This window comes from Moschus berezovskii, chromosome 16 (assembly GCF_049115385.1).
Source record: "Moschus berezovskii isolate FMDL1 chromosome 16, NW_MosBer_1.0, whole genome shotgun sequence".
Classification (NCBI taxonomy): domain Eukaryota; kingdom Metazoa; phylum Chordata; class Mammalia; order Artiodactyla; family Moschidae; genus Moschus; species Moschus berezovskii.
In genome coordinates this window covers 13058350-13075003 of record NC_142475.1, presented here as the reverse complement: position 1 = coordinate 13075003, position 16654 = coordinate 13058350, and the positions used below count along the sequence as shown (strand labels likewise).

General features: G+C 39.3%; 1 pseudogene; it reads left to right on the top strand.

Annotated features, from left to right (window-relative positions):
• The first annotated feature begins 11363 nt into the window (after positions 1-11363).
• LOC129559982 (protein Z-dependent protease inhibitor pseudogene) lies at positions 11364-13769 on the top strand (annotated as a pseudogene).
• Positions 13770-16654: the final 2885 nt, after the last annotated feature.

Below are 16654 nucleotides of genomic sequence, written 5' to 3'. Positions count from 1 at the left end.
ATGATTATACAGTGGAAGTGAGAAATAGATTTAAGGGACTAGATTTGATAGACAAGAGTGCCTGATGAACTATGGACGGAGGTTCGTGACACTGTACAGGAGACAGGGACCAAGACCATCCCCATGGAAAAGAAATGCAAAAAAGCAAAACGGCTGTCTGAAGAGGCCTTACAAATAGCTGTGAAAAGAAGAGAAGCAAAAAGCAAAGGAGAAAAGGAAAGATATAAGCATCTGAATGCAGAGTGCCAAAGAATAGCAAGGAGAGATAAGAAAGACTTCCTCAGCGATCAATGCAAAGAAATAGAGGAAAACAACAGAATAGGAAAAACAAGAGAACTCTTCAAGAAAATTAGAGATACCAAGGGAACATTTCATGCAAAGATGGGCTCGATAAAGGATAGAAATGGTATGGACCTAAAAGAAGCAGAAGATATTAAGAAGAGGTGGCAAGAATACACAGAAGAACTGTATAAAAAAGATCTTCACGACCCAGATAATCACAATGGTGTGATCACTCACCTAGAGCCAGACATCTTGGAATGTGAAGTCAAGTGAGCCTTAGAGAGCATCACTACGAACAAAGTTAGTGGAGGTGATGGAATTCCAACTGAGCTATTTCAAATCCTGAAAGATGATGCTGTCAAAGTGCTGCACTCAATATGTCAGCAAATTTGGAAAACTCAGCAGTGGCCACAGGACTGGAAAAGGTCAGTCTTCATTCCAATCCCAAAGAAAGGCAATGCCAAAGAATGCTCAAACTACCGCACAATTGCACTCATCTCACACGCGAGTAAAGTCATGCTCAAAATTCTCCAAGCCAGGCTTCAGCAATATGAGAACTGTGAAATTCCAGATGTTCAAGCTGGTTTTAGAAAAGGCAGAGGAACCAGAGATCAAAACGCCAACATCCACTGGATCATGGAGAAAGCAAGAGAGTTCCAGAAAAACATCTATTTCTGCTTCATTGACTATGCCAAAGCCTTTGACTGTGTGGATCACAATAAACTGTGGAACATTCTGAAAGAGATGGGAATCCCAGACCACCTGACCTGCCTCTTGAGAAACCTGTATGCAGGTCAGGAAGCAACAGTCAGAACTGTACATGGAACAACAGACTGGTTCCAAATAGGAAAAGGAGTACGTCAAGGCTGTATATTGTCACCTTGCTTTTTTAACTTATAGGCAGAGTACATCATGAGGAACACTGGGCTGGAGGAAGCACAAGCTGGAATCAAGATTGCTGGGAGAAATATCAATAACCTCAGATATGCAGATGACACCATCCTTATGGCAGAAAGTGAAGAGGAACTCAAAAGCCTCTTGATGAAAGTGAAAGAGGAGAGTGAAAAGGTTGGCTTGAAGCTCAACATTCAGAAAACAAAGATCATGGCATCCGGTCCCATCACTTCATGGGAAATAGATGGGGAAACAGTGGAAGCAGTGTCAGACTTCATTTTTTTGGGCTCCAAAATCACTGAGGATGCTGATTGCAGCCATGAAATTAAAAGATGCTTACTCCTTGGAAGGAAAGTTATGACCAACGTAGATAGCATCTTAAAAAGCAGAGACATTACTTTGCCAACGAAGATCTGTCTAGTCAAGGCTATGGTTTTTCCCGTGGTCATGTATGAATGTGTAAGTTGGACTGTGAAGAAAGCTGAGTGCCAAAGAATTGATGCTTTTGAACTGTAGTGCCGGAGAAGACTCTTGAGAGTCCCTTGGACTGCAGGGAGATCCAACCAGTTCATTCTAAAGGAGATCAATCCTGGGTGTTCATTGGAAGGACTGATGCTGAAGCTAAAACCAATACTTTGGCCACGTCATGGGAAGAGTTGACTCATTGGAAAAGACCCTGATGCTGGGAGGGATTGGGGGCAGGAGGAGAAGGGGACGACAGAGAATGAGATGAATGGATAGCATCACCGACTCGATGGACATGAGTTTGAGTGAACTCCAGGTTTGGTGATGGACAGAGAGGCCTTGTGTGTTGCGATTCATGGGGTCGCATAGAGTCAGACACGACTGAGAGACTGAACTGAACCCTCTTAATACTGCTTTTGCTGCATCCCACAGATTTTGGAAGAGTATGTTTTCATTTTCATTTGTATCAAAGTTATTTTAATTCCCTCTTGATTTCTCCCTTGACCATTAACTGTCATTAACTGTCTAGTAGCGTGTTGTTCAATCTCTATGTCATTTTTTCTCTTTTTAACCTGTTTTCTTTGTGTAATTGATTTCTAGTTTCTACCATTGTGATTGGAAGATTCTTGATATAATTTCAGTCTCTTAAATTTACTGAGACTTGTTTTCTGGTGTAATGTATAATCTCTTTTGGAAGACGTTCCCATACTCTACTGATTGAAGATGGAACGTTCCATCTATGTCTATTGTGATTATCAATTCTAAAGTGTCATTTAAGGCCAGTATTTTCTGGCTGTTTTTCTGTCTGGACCCATTACCATAAGTAGGTATTAAAGTCCCCACTATTACTGCCAATCTATGTTTTTATATCTGTTAATCAGTTCAGTTCAGTCACTCAGTCGTGTCCGCTCTTGGTGACCCCATGGACTGCAGCATGCCAGACCTCCCTGTCCATCACCAACTCCCAGAGTTTACTCAAACTCATGTCCATTGAATCCAACCATCTCATCCTCTGTCATCCCCTTCTCCTCCTACCCTCAATCCCTTCCAGCATCAGGGTCTTATCAAATGAGTCAGCTCTCTGCATCGGGTGGCCAAAGTATTGGAGTTTCAGCTTTAGCATCAGTTCTTCCAATGAACACCCAGGATTGATCTTCCTTAGGATGTACTGGTTGGATCTCCTTGCAGTCCAAGGGACTCCCAAGAGTCTTCTCCAACACCACAGTTCAAAAGCATCAATTCTTCGGCGCTCAGCTTTCTGCACAGTCCAACTCTCACATCCATACATGACCACTGGAAAACCATAGCCTTGACTAGATGGACCTTTGTTGGCAAAGTAATGTCTCTGCTTTTTAAGATGCTGTCTAGGTTGGTCATAACTGTCCTTCCAAGGAGTAAGCGTCTTTTAATTTCATGGCTGCAATCAGCATCTGCAGTGATTGTGTCCCCCAAAAATAAAGTCAGCCACTGTTTCCACTGTTTCCCCATCTATTTCCCATGAAGTGATGGGACCGGATGCCATGATCCTAGTTTTCTGAATGTTGAGCTTTAAGCCAACCTTTTCACTCTCCTCTTTCACTTTCATCAAGAGGTTCTTTTGTCCCTCTTCACTTTCTGCCATAAGGGTGGTGTCATCTGCATATCTGAGGTTATTGATATTTCTCCCCGCAATCTTGATTCCAGCTTGTGCTTCCTCCAGCCCAGCATTCATCGTGATGTATTCTGCATATAAGTTAAATAAGCAGGGTGACAATATACAACCTTGACGTACTCCTTTTCCTATTTGGAACGAGTCTGTTGCTCCATGTCCAGTTCTAACTGTAGCTTCCTGACCTCCATACAGGTTTCTCAAGAGGCAGGTCAGGCGGTCTGGTATTCCCGTCTCTTTCAGAATTTTCCACAGTTTATTGTGATCCACACAGTCAAAGGCTTTGGCATAGTCAATGAAGCAGAAATAGATGTTTTTCTGGAACTTTCTTGCTTTTTCCCATGATCCAGCAGATGTTGGCAATTTGATCTCTGGTTCCTCTGCCTTTTCTAAAACCAGCTCCTTGTCTAATAGTGTAGTATTTTTCTAGTGTGTAGTGTTATCATCAATCATTCTTGTCTAAAACAAATAAGTACTGTTTTATCTGCATTCCACAAGTTTAATATGTAATTTTCCAAATTCCATCATGATTTTTATTTGACCTATGAGTTATTTAGCATTTAAATTTTCAAATGTATGGTGTGGGTTAATGATTTTTTGGTAATACATTTCTAACTTAATTGTGTTTTTACCACAGAACATGGTAAGAACATGATTATCAACCATTCTTTTCAAGAATTCATTAAACATTTATGAAAATTAACCAGTTATCAGAATGATGACTTATCAAGTTTTAGAGCATACTTACCAAGTTTTGGAGTGTTCTTACCATGCAGAGAATGAGATGGCTGGATGGCATCACCGACTCGATGGACTTGGGTTTGGGTGGACTCCGGGAGTTGGTAATGGACAAGGAGGCCTGGCGTGGGGTCACAAAGAGTCAGACATGACTGAGCGACTGAACTGAACTGAACTGAACAGTTTTCTTGCCTGTAGAATATCATGGACAGAGGATCCTGGCGGGCTACGGTCCAGTTGCAAAGAGTCCCACACGACTGAAGTGACTTAGTGCACATCTAATTCAGTCTTTCTCTTGAGCTGTATGGAATCTGCTTTTAAAACCAAATGAGTTTATTTCAGTTATGCTTTTCATGTCTATAATTTCTGTTTCAAATGTCTTATCGTAAATGAACGTCTCTAAACTCATACTTTCAGTACTGTTTCTATGTTTCTTTAAACCTATAAAATATGCTCTTTTCTATTCTATATTTGAATGTCATAGTTATTGTATATTTGATATTTGCTTATTTGTTTCAACTATTGAGTATTTCTGCTGATTCTCAGCCCTATTTATTGTTCTCACAACTGTTTTGAAATGTTTGACAATTGAGTCTCTTATCTGATGTAGTTTTATCTGAATGAATTCTTACAGGCATGAAATTGAGAGTACTCTCAGCCACATAAGATTTATACCTGCTTTTGGAATCCACCGTTAAACCTATTATTTTCTAATAATTTTTTTTTAAATAAAATAGACAAGTTTCTTTTATAAATTCGGATTTATCTCTGTTCACTGTTTACTGAAGGTGTGGCCTTTTAGGGTAGGCAGGGTCTTGGCTTCACATCAGATCTTTGATCTGTCTCTTTACATTGCTGCTGCTGCTGCTGCTACTCCTGCTAAGTCACTTCAGTCGTGTCCGACTCTGTGCGACCCCATAGATGGCAGCCCACCAGGCTGCCCTGATCCTGGGATTCTCCAGGCAAGAACACTGGAGGGTTGCCATTTCCTTCTCCAATGTATGAAAGTGAAAAGTGAAAGTGAAGTCGCTCAGTCGTGTCTGACTCCTAGCGACCCCATGGACTGTAGCCTACCAGGCTCCTCTGTCCATGGGATTTTCCAGGCAAGAGTACTGGAGTGGGTTGCCATTGCTTTCTCCAGTCTCTTTACATTACGTGGACATTAATATTCGTTTCCTGCTCCCTGTGAGGCCATTAAAACATAATCTCTGGATCACCAGAAATCCACAGGTGCCCAAAGAGCAGCCATAGACTTTTCTCCCAGGATTTATGCTTTTGTTTCATGTTTGACTGCTGGGGATTTCCTTACTCTGTTGCCAGCTCAACCATGCAATGAAAAGTTTTTCCAAACACTTTATATAGTATCTGGGATTATTCTGTAGTGGAAGGCTTTTCAGAATATCAAATTTGTAAAGCTACCAGAAATGGAAATCTAATTTATCCTTTTTAAATTTTGCCTAAATTTAAACAGCTCTTTTTTAGATGACTAAGTTCTTTTCTATTAAAAATTCCTTATAATAAAAATGTTTCTGTAAAAATAGAAAATTACAAAAATCTCATAGAAAGAGAATGTTGCTCAAAATTTTAACATTTTCTGAAAATATTTATGTATTAATATTAGGTTAAACCATGCAAAATAGTCCTGCAGTAGGTCAAAATTAACTTAATATGGTTCAAATAAATATTTCCTTCCAGCCTTTTTTTTCAATAACTGTGTGGTATAGTTAAAGTAATAATTTATATGCAATCTTATACATATTTCCCCTTTGCAGAAACATTTCCCACTAAACTTTTCACAAATAGCCTGCTTATACAATACATATATACATGGTAGTTAGCCTAGGCGTTTTAATCATTTCCCTATTTTCGGACATTTAAATTGTTTATACACTTTTTCTTTGGAATATAGTTGATTTACAATGCTGTGTTAGTTTCAGGTAGACAGCATGGTGAATCCGTTACATATATACACATATCCATCTTTATGCAAAGAGTAATTTTTTTAATTTTGTATTTTCTCTTAGAATAAATCAATGGAAATGAAATTGCTGATTCAGAAGATTAAAGTTTTTCAGACTCTTATTATTTATCAGCAAAATTTGTGGATTTAAAATATCAGAAAAGAATATTTAAAGTCTCAATTTTCTGAGGCGGTATTTCAACACCTCATTAGAAAGTCATGTAATGCTTTAGCTCTACTCATCTCAGTTACTGAGATGTGTTCTCATTTTCACATTATCTCTTTCTGGTTTAAATACACATTTGTGTAATTATTGATGTATTTTTTCAAAAGTATTACAAAAGTCAAATTACCTAAATCTATCTGAATTAACTCTTCAAATGCCAAATCTCACCAAAAGCCAAAAATATAGTTCCAAGCAAGTGTCCAGATTTAATTTCCACTTGTGGAAACACCATTTTCTTCCTATCCCAAATTCCTCTCTATGTAACAATGTGTGTTAGTCACTCAGTCGTGTCCGACTCTTTGTGACCCCATGGACTGCAGCCCACCAGGCTCCTCTGTCCATGATATTCTCTAGGCAAGAATACTGGAGTGAGTTGCCATTCCCTTCTCCAGGGGATCTTTCCAACCCAGGGATCTATCCCGGGTCTCCTGCACTGCAGGCAGATTATTTACCGTCTGAGCCACCAGGGAATTCTATGTAACAATACCGTGTAAAATCTAGTGAGAGAAAAATACACAAGTTATTGTTACTTGCTGCTGCTGCTGCTGCTGCTAACTCACATCAGTCGTGTCCGACTCTGTGTGACCCCATAGACGGCAGCCCACCAGGCTCCTCTTTCCCTGGGATTCTCCAGGCAAGAATACTGGAGTGGGTTGCCATTTCCTTCTCCAATGCATGAAAGTGAAAAGTGAAAGTGAAGTCGCTCAGTTGTGTCCAACTTTTAGTGACCCCATGGACTATAGCCTACCAGGCTCCTCCGTCCATGGGATTCTCCAGGCAAGAGGACTGGAGTGGGTTGCCATTGCCTTCTCTGTATTGTTACTTAGCTTGTGTATTTTTCTCTCACTCATTTTTTTCAATAACAATAATAAAAGCTACTTTTATTGAATACCTAACGTATGCCATCATTGGAAGGACTGATGCTAAAGCTGAAACTCCAATACTTTGGCCACCTCATGCGACGAGTTGACTCACTGGAAAAGACTCTGATGCTGGGAGGGATTGGGGGTGGGAGGAGACGGGGATGACAGAGAATGAGATGGCTGGATGGCATCACCGACTAGATGGACATGAGTTTGAGTGAACTCCGGGAGTTGGTGATGGACAGGGAGGCCTGGCGTGCTGTGATTCATGGGGTCGCAAAGAGTCGGACACGATTGAGCGAGTGAACTGAACTGAACTGAATCTATGCCAGGAACAATGTTAGGCAATTTACATGATCTCTAACTTCCATGACAAACTTGACCTTTTGATATCTGAGGAGAACAGTATCAGAGAAGTTAAAGAGTCATGGGAAAATAAAGGATATGATCAGAGCCAAGATGAATGTGCCCCAAATCAAGTCTTCCTCTATAGAAATATAAATACACACACACTCTAGTCAAAGTTATGGCTCAAAAAACAGGAGGGGGATCTCTTTTGTGTATTATACCAGGTGTCTTAAGGCAACAAAAGACTTTTATGTCATATATGGAATTTAAAGGCAACAGTAAATAAACTTAGCTACCAACATTGTGAAATAACTTGCTGAGAAGCAAACAAAAAAAGCTGAGGAAATGAATGTGCAGCCCGTAGATGGTTTTCCCAGTGGCTTATTAGTTTAATCAGCGAATAACACCTATGAACAGTGTCGCTAAACCAGCTCTTTCATTCAGTGCCATATTCAAGGGATGTTGTTTCACAGTTTTAATAGCCCTGTCAACATTCATCAGGAAATCAGTGCAGCCTCCAGAATCCTGCCATAAAAACACAGTGGCTTTTTTTTTCAATTAGAGTTGTGCAACCTTCAGCACACCCCAACTCTATGTTGAATTGATGTGTCTCACTCTTACTTTAAGCTCACCAAGCTTCAGATTAATCCAAGCAAGGGAAGCAGAAAGGGGTCAACATGGACCCATCCGAACAAATGTATTTTCCTAGGTTCCACAGTAAACTTTTTAACTCTTGATGCCATAGCTTTTAAAAAAAATGAATAAATAATTGCAGAAAAATCTAACTCTCACTAATATGAGAGCTGCTAGGTAATCTATATACAGGACACAAGTTATATGAAACATAGAAAGGTAGTTATAAATTTGAGATTCTTGTGGAATCAAGGTTGCTATATATGTATACACCTGTACAGAGACTGTTATGTAGGTAGGAAATTAGGAGCCTAATTTAATTTATCAGTTTTGTTATTTAATTAAAAAAATGATCTTATTTACCAAAAGGCTTGCATCCATGTTGTTTTTGAAAAACATAATTAGTCTTCTATGATTATCATCCCTAGATTTGTGTACTCACTGAAACTCTATAGCTGGAGGTATTAGGAAAGAGGAGGTTATTTAACAGCAAAGTGTAACACTTGCTGCTTTTCCTAAAAACCTGAGGATTGCAGAATCCTAGATATTTTGCTATTAGCACCAAAATACATTGTGGCGATGATCATTTCTGGGTTTAAAGTTTCCATTGTCCATTGGATTAAATGGAAGAACTTTGTTCTTTTTATTTTTCAATTCAAACTTCCAGTTGAACTAATATGAAACCCACTTGCTAAATATGGAAGGAAATTAAGTTTTTAAACTATGCAATATAAAAAGAAATAGCTCTTACACTGGCAGAGAGAAAAATTCATACTTTGAATCTTCCCCTATTAGTGATCTTTCTGCCGCAGTTCTTAGTTTCTCTAAGATCAAACGATATGTTAAACTACAGGGCAGCAAAAGAGATGCAGACTTAGAGAACAGCCTTTTGGACTCCGTAGGTGAGAGAGAGAAGGTGGGATGATTTGAGAGAATAGCACTGAAACATATACATCACCATATGTAAAATAGATAGCCAGTGGGAATTTGCTGTATGAAGCAGAGAACCCAAAGCTGGTGCTCTGTGACAACCTAGATAGAGGGGTGGGATGGAAAGTGAGGTTTAAGAGGGAGGAGACATATGCTTACCTATGGCTGATTCATGTTGATGTATGGCAGAAACCATCACAATATGTAAAGCAATTATCCTCCAATTAAAAATAAAATAAAATTAAAAACAAAACAACAACAACAGAAAACATGACTTGGTCTTTCTTTTTTAAATCTATGTTTACTATAAATCAATTATCTCGAATTTGACCTTAAATTTAATTTTCTTCATATAAACATATACAGCGTCAAGTACTATAGATATAAAAATTTTTCCTCTATTACTCTACCCAGAGTATATATTCATATCCATTATTAAATCAAAATTCTGTTTCTTTTTTTTTAAATAAATCATAAACTTTTTATAAAATGATGCTTCCCAAAAATTCATGTACAAATTATGACCTCGCTTTTGTAATTTTTCTTGGCAAAATTTCTGGAGTAAATTAATCAAATGCAACCTTCCATAGGAAAGCACTTCCAAAAAACAACTTCCTCCACTGAAATGGAGTCTACAGAATGACAAATGATTTCTCCAATTTATAATGTCAAATTTAATGCTTATTTGACAAAATATTCATTTTATTGATATAACTGATTGGCAGTTCATTAGATATGTAAAATAATTCATTTCCTGTTATATCACAAACATCCAGGTACAAATATATCTGAATATCTAGAGTAGATGTGTTGCAAAGGTAATATAAGAATGTTCCTATATTTTGATAAATTAGGTTTGAGGCCAAAATGGAATAAAACAGGTACAGAAATTAAACTTGTTAAATTTTTTGTAATCGTTGTAATGGGAAGTGACATCTCATAAACTTGTCTAGGAAGAAAATCCTAACCTCCTGTAATAAAGTCAATATGTGCAGAGAAATGGCATGAGGGTCAAATTAAGCATTGATCTGCCTTCCCTGGAAGAAATACCGGCCACCTTTGGTCAAGGACTAACTTCAAAAATAAGCCTAGAAAGTAGTTACCCCAACCTGTATGTTCTGTTGTCTTTCTCAAAACATCTTCCCAATGTCTGTAACTGGTACCGGAAATTCCACCATTAGAAATTTATTCTTCTTTTTTCATGTTTTGTCCCATGCTAAAATGTAAATGCTACAGAAAGTAATGATATATGAAGCTTATCAGTCATTTATGTCTTCATGGTGATGTGTTGTTAACAGAAGAGATGGATAAAGTTTGAAATAATCACCTATAATGGGAAGGGAAATGCTAGTAAAGAGAGAAAGCCCTGGAAGATGCCAGAATGCACTGGGAAATATGAGTGGGCACAGGAAGAGAAGGGAAGGCACTGGAAGAAAGGTAAGGCAATTTTTTTAACTTTTTATTTTATGCTGGCATACAGTTGATTAACAATGATGTGTAAGCTTCAGGTGTACATATATCTATTCTTTTTCAAATTATTTTCCCATTTAGGCTGTTACATAATATTGAGCAGAGTTCCCTGTACTATACAGCAGCTCCTTGTCAGTTATCAACTTTAAATATAAGGAAGGCAATTAAGCAAATGGAAAGTTTCACCGTTTCTATTTAAATGGAGTTATAATCATCCTGGGTCATAGCTGCCTGAGGGAAAATGTTGCTGGTTGGGCTTGAACTCTGTTTCTAAGAGCTAGGAAAATACATGGAAAATAGCACAAGCAAGGTCTTTTCAAACAGAAAGTAAAGTATAAAATGGCGAAGAAAACAAACCACCTTTTGATCTGAAAATATGATCCTCAAAGAGTTAGGACCCACAGACATCTCTAACTGCAGCATTTCTTTTTCTGTTTCTACAACATGGTTGGAAGGCAAAAAACTCAACAGCAACTCTTCAAGAGGAGGTTCCAAGGGAACATTACATTAGTATTTCTCAAGTGTGGTCCATGGAATACTTGAATAGATGGATACTAGAATGATGAGTGGGAAGGAATTCTTTAGATAAGCAAGTCTGAGAAACGTTTTATACCATGGGTCTCTCTTAGAGGCTTAAAACATGTGTATGGCAGAGACTACTATGTGTTCACTAAAATCCACTTATTTATTCTCCAAATCACATTTCCCATAATTCGTTTGCAGTAAGGTGTGGCCATGTGACTGAGTTCTGGACAATGAGATGTGATTTCTGTGTAGAAGTCACATGAGCTACTTTCTGGATCAGCCCATAAAAACCTTCCATGTACCATATTCCCTGCTCTTTGCCTCTTCCAACTTTCTGGAATGGAATATATCTGGAGTGGTTTGAGGAGCTCCTCTTTGAGGATGCTGAAACTGATGGAGGTGAGTGGCTTTACGAATTACCTTTTGGAAGCAGCCATTTCAGAACTCTACCATTGCACAATGTCATGAGCCAGAAATATATCTTATTATGTTAAGCTACTGAGATTTCAATATGTTTTCCTATTACAATTCTTTAGGTATCTATCCTAACTAAATAAATGCTTTGCATCTGACATGTTTGAAAGATATTCAGTTCAGTTCGGTTCAGTTGCTCAGTCGTGTCCGACTTTTTGCAACCCCATGAATCACAGCACGCCAGGCCTCCCTGTCCATCACCAACTCCCGGAATTCACTCAAACTCACCTCCATCGAGTCGGTGATGCCATCCAGCCATCTCATTCTCTGTCATCCCCTTCTCCTCCTGCTCCCAAATGTGTGTGTGTGTGTGTGTGTGTGTGTGTGAAGTCGCTCAGTCGTGTCTAACTCTTTGCGACCCCGTGGATTGTAGCCTACCAGGCTCCTCCGTCCGTGGGATTGTCCAGGCAAGAGTACTGGAGTGGGTTGCCATTTCCTTCTCCAGGGAGCTTCCCAACCCAGGGATCGAACCCAGCTCTCCCGCACTGGAGGCAGATGCCTTAAGCTCTGAACCACCAGGGAAGCCATATTAAACCAAATTTTCCACTGATTTGATCACAAAGCTTTTAGATTTTGGGTTTTTTTTTACTTTAACAAATATTAGCTAGTAGAACTATTAGTTTCCTAATAGTAAAAGTGGGAAATCATAGAAATGGGAAGTAATTGATTGATTTTAATTAATTACAGTTTATAATTAATTTCTAATAATAGAAAAGAGAGAGAGTTTAGGGAGAACTGCACTAAGCCTTTCCTCACTCCCTCTAACTTTCTGGAAATTTATTCTAGCTAGAAGAGAAGTTTATTCTATCCAAAAGAGGAGAGATCTAAGAAACAAGCTGTGTCCAGGATTATGAGGATGTACAGCATCAGGGATTTTAAATATAAACTCACACACAAAGCTGTGTCCAACCCAGAATTAATTAGGTGAGAGGAGGCAAGTTCTTTGAGGAAGTAGCTCTGAAAGAGCCCCTTCCACGGAGCTGGGTCTGGTCCAGGGGAGTTTTGCATTCATCCATGAGGATTTTGATGGCAAAGAGACCTTTTGACCTTATTGTCCCCGAGACACTTTCCACCTGGACAAGTATGAGGTGGTCAAGGTGCCCTTGATGTGTGGAGCAGGCAAGTTTGCCTCCACAATTGGTAAGAATTTTCATTGCCGTATCTTCAAACCGCCACCATTCCTTGGGGAGGAGATGGCTGACCATCTCGCCTTTGAAGACCATCTGACCACAGACCTGATGGACACATGGCTCAGAAACATGAACACCAGAAAAATGGAAGTTTTCTTTCCAAAGTTCAAATTAGATCACAAGTATGAGGTGTATCTACAAGGGACTGAGGAATATATAAAAAACATGGAAGGGCAATCAGCACAACCCAGGTTGGTGGGAAATAATTTTCAAGATAGAAATATTCCATTTCTTTGACAAATTAGTTATAAGGGGGAAAAGGAGTTGGAGTAATCTACAGATTGAAAAAGCCTTAACGAAACAGATCCATCAAATTTGCAATGTGTCATTCTTATCTAGATAATGATTCAAGCAAACTGTAACAAAATATGACACTTGCGAATGATGTTGCAGTTCATAATATTAAACATGCTGAAGCTGCAATACTTTGGCCACCTCATGCGACAAGTTGACTCACTGGAAAAGACTCTGATGCTGGGAAAGGTTGGGGGCGGGAGGAGAAGGGTACGACGGAGAATGAGATGGCTGGATGGCATCACCGACTCTGCGGACATGAGTTTGAGTGAACTCCGGGAGTTGGTGTTGGACAGGGAGGCCTGGCCTGCTGTGATTCATGGGGTCGCGGAGAGTCGGACACGACTGAGCGACTGAACTGAACTGAACTGAACTGAACAATGTCTAACAATTATATTGAATTTATGAAAATTATTTAATTTTATATTCATAAGTTATTTATGAAATTATGAAAATTATTGAATTCATAAGAAGACTTTTCTAAAAAAAATTTTTTTTAAATAGGTATGATGTGCATGAACTGCTGAAACAGAAGGGAATCGGCTGAATCTTCTCACCCTGGGCTGAACTGAGTAAATTCTCAGTTACTGCAAGAAACCTAAAAATTGCCAAGGTTTAACAAAGAGCAACGATTGAGGTCAGTGAAAAAGGAACTAAGCCAGTGGCAGGAACCCTGTCAAAAATTACTGCTTATTCCATGCCTCCCATCATCAAAGTGGACCAATCATTTCATTTCACGATCTGTGAAGAAACCTCTGGAATGCTGCTATTTGGGGGCAGGGTGGTGAATCCACCCCTCCTGCAACCTGTGACATGCATGAGTGTTTAAACCTACACAGGACATTGGGACTGGGTATTGAAAGGAGAAACTGTCCCCTCCTTGGTCCACAAATGCCAGTTTGAGTCATTCTTAGATAAATCTGATTATAAAATTCAAACTTATTTCAAGGAAAAAAGAAGGAAGAATTATATAGAGAAGCTAAGGATTAATGAGAAGAGACAAGTGTGGTGACAAGACTCTAATTTTTTACAAGTTTGACTTGTTTCCTCTTTTTGTTTAAGGAATCATCATAGTAATATCAATCATTCATAATGGTAATAACTAACAATGGCCTTGTTCAGCCCCTTTAATAAAAATATATATTGTGATCTTGTAACAATTAGGACTCCATCAGAAGAAGCATCTCTAATGAAGGGGATTTATTGGTCTTAGAGAGAAGGCAAACCTCAGTACTGCTGCTGCTGCTACTGCTAAGTCACTTCAGTCGTGTCCGACTCTGTGCAACCCCATAGACCGCAGCCCACCAGGTTCCCCCATCCTTGGGATTCTCCAGGCAAGAATACTGGAGTGCGTTGCCATTTCCTTCTCCAATGCATGAAAGTGAAAGTGAAGTCACTCAGTTGTGTCCAACTCTTTGCAACCCCATGGACTGCAGCCCACCAGGCTCCTCTGCCCATGGGATTTTCCAGGCAAGAGTACTGGAGTGGGGTGCCATTGCCTTCTCCAGAACTGGCTTGACGCAAATGCTGCACTGTGTCCTCAAGGACTGGCCTTTTGGTCCCTGGTCCTGCTGTTCTTCCACCTGAGATTTAGCAGCATCTTCAGTTTGCACTCATACCTCACAGGAGAAATTATTTCCCCCAGGAAAACTTCACCTGCATTTTGTTGATCTAATGTAGCTCAACATCCCTTCTTGTACCCAAACCAATTCCAGTGTTTGGGGAAATGCCATATACTTGGGTTTGGATTAGGTGGTCCAGTCACTCTGGCAACAGAGACCATCTGCTTAAATTACAGAGGTCAGGTCCCTCGCGTGGGACTGGTAGTGGGTTCAACCCTCCTCCCACACCTTGTGGCTGCCACACAACAGCAGAGAGTGGGAATTATTGATGGAAGGATAGTCATAGATCAGCTTTGAACAAATTCTATGATGATAAGCGTTAACACTTATACACCAGACACTAAGTATTTAAATATATGCACTCGTTAAAAAATATAACAGGCACCATAAGATAGGCACTATTATTAGCCTCATTTTACAAATGAGGAAACTGAGGTATAGACAGGTGTCTGTTTTTCGCCCAAAATCAAGGCAAATTGATACAGAACTTCACTTTGACTCCGGACAGTCGCTTTACACGTGCATATGTAAATATACACCTAATGAGATGCATAAATACATTTGTACTTTTACACATACATATATATTTACATAGATATTTATATCACATGCACACTCACACACACACATTGGCTAATTCCTGGTCTTCAGATCTTATGATTATAACAAAGGTGCCATCTGGTGTTAGAACCCTCTAATTGCAGAAAAAGCACCCAAGTGGAAATGAAGACCCTCAAACAAAACGAACTTTAACTTCTCAGTAGTCTAAAGTCCTACCAGCAGAACTCTGCCCTTCTTTGAGGCATCCTTATCATCCCTGAAAACACATTTAACTTCTCACAGTGTTGCTTCCAGCTGACCCTCATACTTAATCTCCTGAATGAAAATCACATTATTCTTATGTACAGGGAGACAGCATGCGTGGACTTTTTTTATACTGGGAGTATATGAGTTGTCATATACTACACACCAAGTCTGCCCATTTTTAGCACCCAGTCCAGCCCTATGCATAGGCCTGCCTGTCCCATGTGGCTGACTTTGAAGGTACTGCTCTTCCTCTTTTTTAATTAATGGATAAAATGTGATGGCTGCAAATCTTGCCCAGGACATGGGAGTATGTTGTGACAGACTCCTTGTTTAATTTCTCTAGCTGCTTTGGTAAACTTGGGCCTTGATATTGATCTGACATAATGCAGGAGATCTCCAAGGATGATACCTTGGACAGAAACCCAACCCTGCCTTTGCGGTTCTTGTTCAGAACAATTAATTCTAGATTTTTGAAATTATTTCCATAATTATCTTTGAATTGAAACAAGGTCCCCGGGACCAGTATCTTCTAGCTCAGACCTTCTTGTCAGCCCACTGTAACTTACTCAGTCAGAATTTCCTGCAGTTCATGATCTAATAAGTCTTCTGGTAAACTGAAGGAACAATTTAACATGTGCAAACTCACTCATCTCCTTAAAAACTCTATGTAAATCTAGAGTACCTGCCTCCCTCTCAAATGAGCATCCTATTAAAATAAATGATTAGTTACTGTACACACACAGACACACATACACTCACACACAAGACTCTAACACTGTAGGCTTAACCTCTGAGCTGCTGGACATCAAGTTTCTCATAGCACATAAGGCATTAATAGTGCAGTGTTATTGCAACACATTTAAGTGAGATGAAAGTTTTTGGCAAAACAGAACATTCTTAGTTAAGATTCAAGTACCAAAGGTTACACAAATGCAGATTACACAATTTCACAGCTGTATAATATCAACATATTTTTAAAAAGACGTGATGAGAGAAGGTGCTGAGCAGAACTTCACTGATACGTGGCAAGCAGTGTGGCTTTCAAAGGTTTTCCCTTGAATCAGTATCCTATTAAATAGTTTGGCAATAAAGATTTATCGTAGTTAGTGTAAACTGCAAATATTCCAAGATCATTAGCTTTTCAGCTGGGTAACATCACTGAAGGAGCCCTGAATGTGTGTGTGCTCAGTCTTGTCTGACTCTTTGCGACCCCATGGACTATAGCCCACCAGGTTCCCTTTCCATGGAATTTTCCATACAAAAATATTGGAGTGAGTTTCCATTT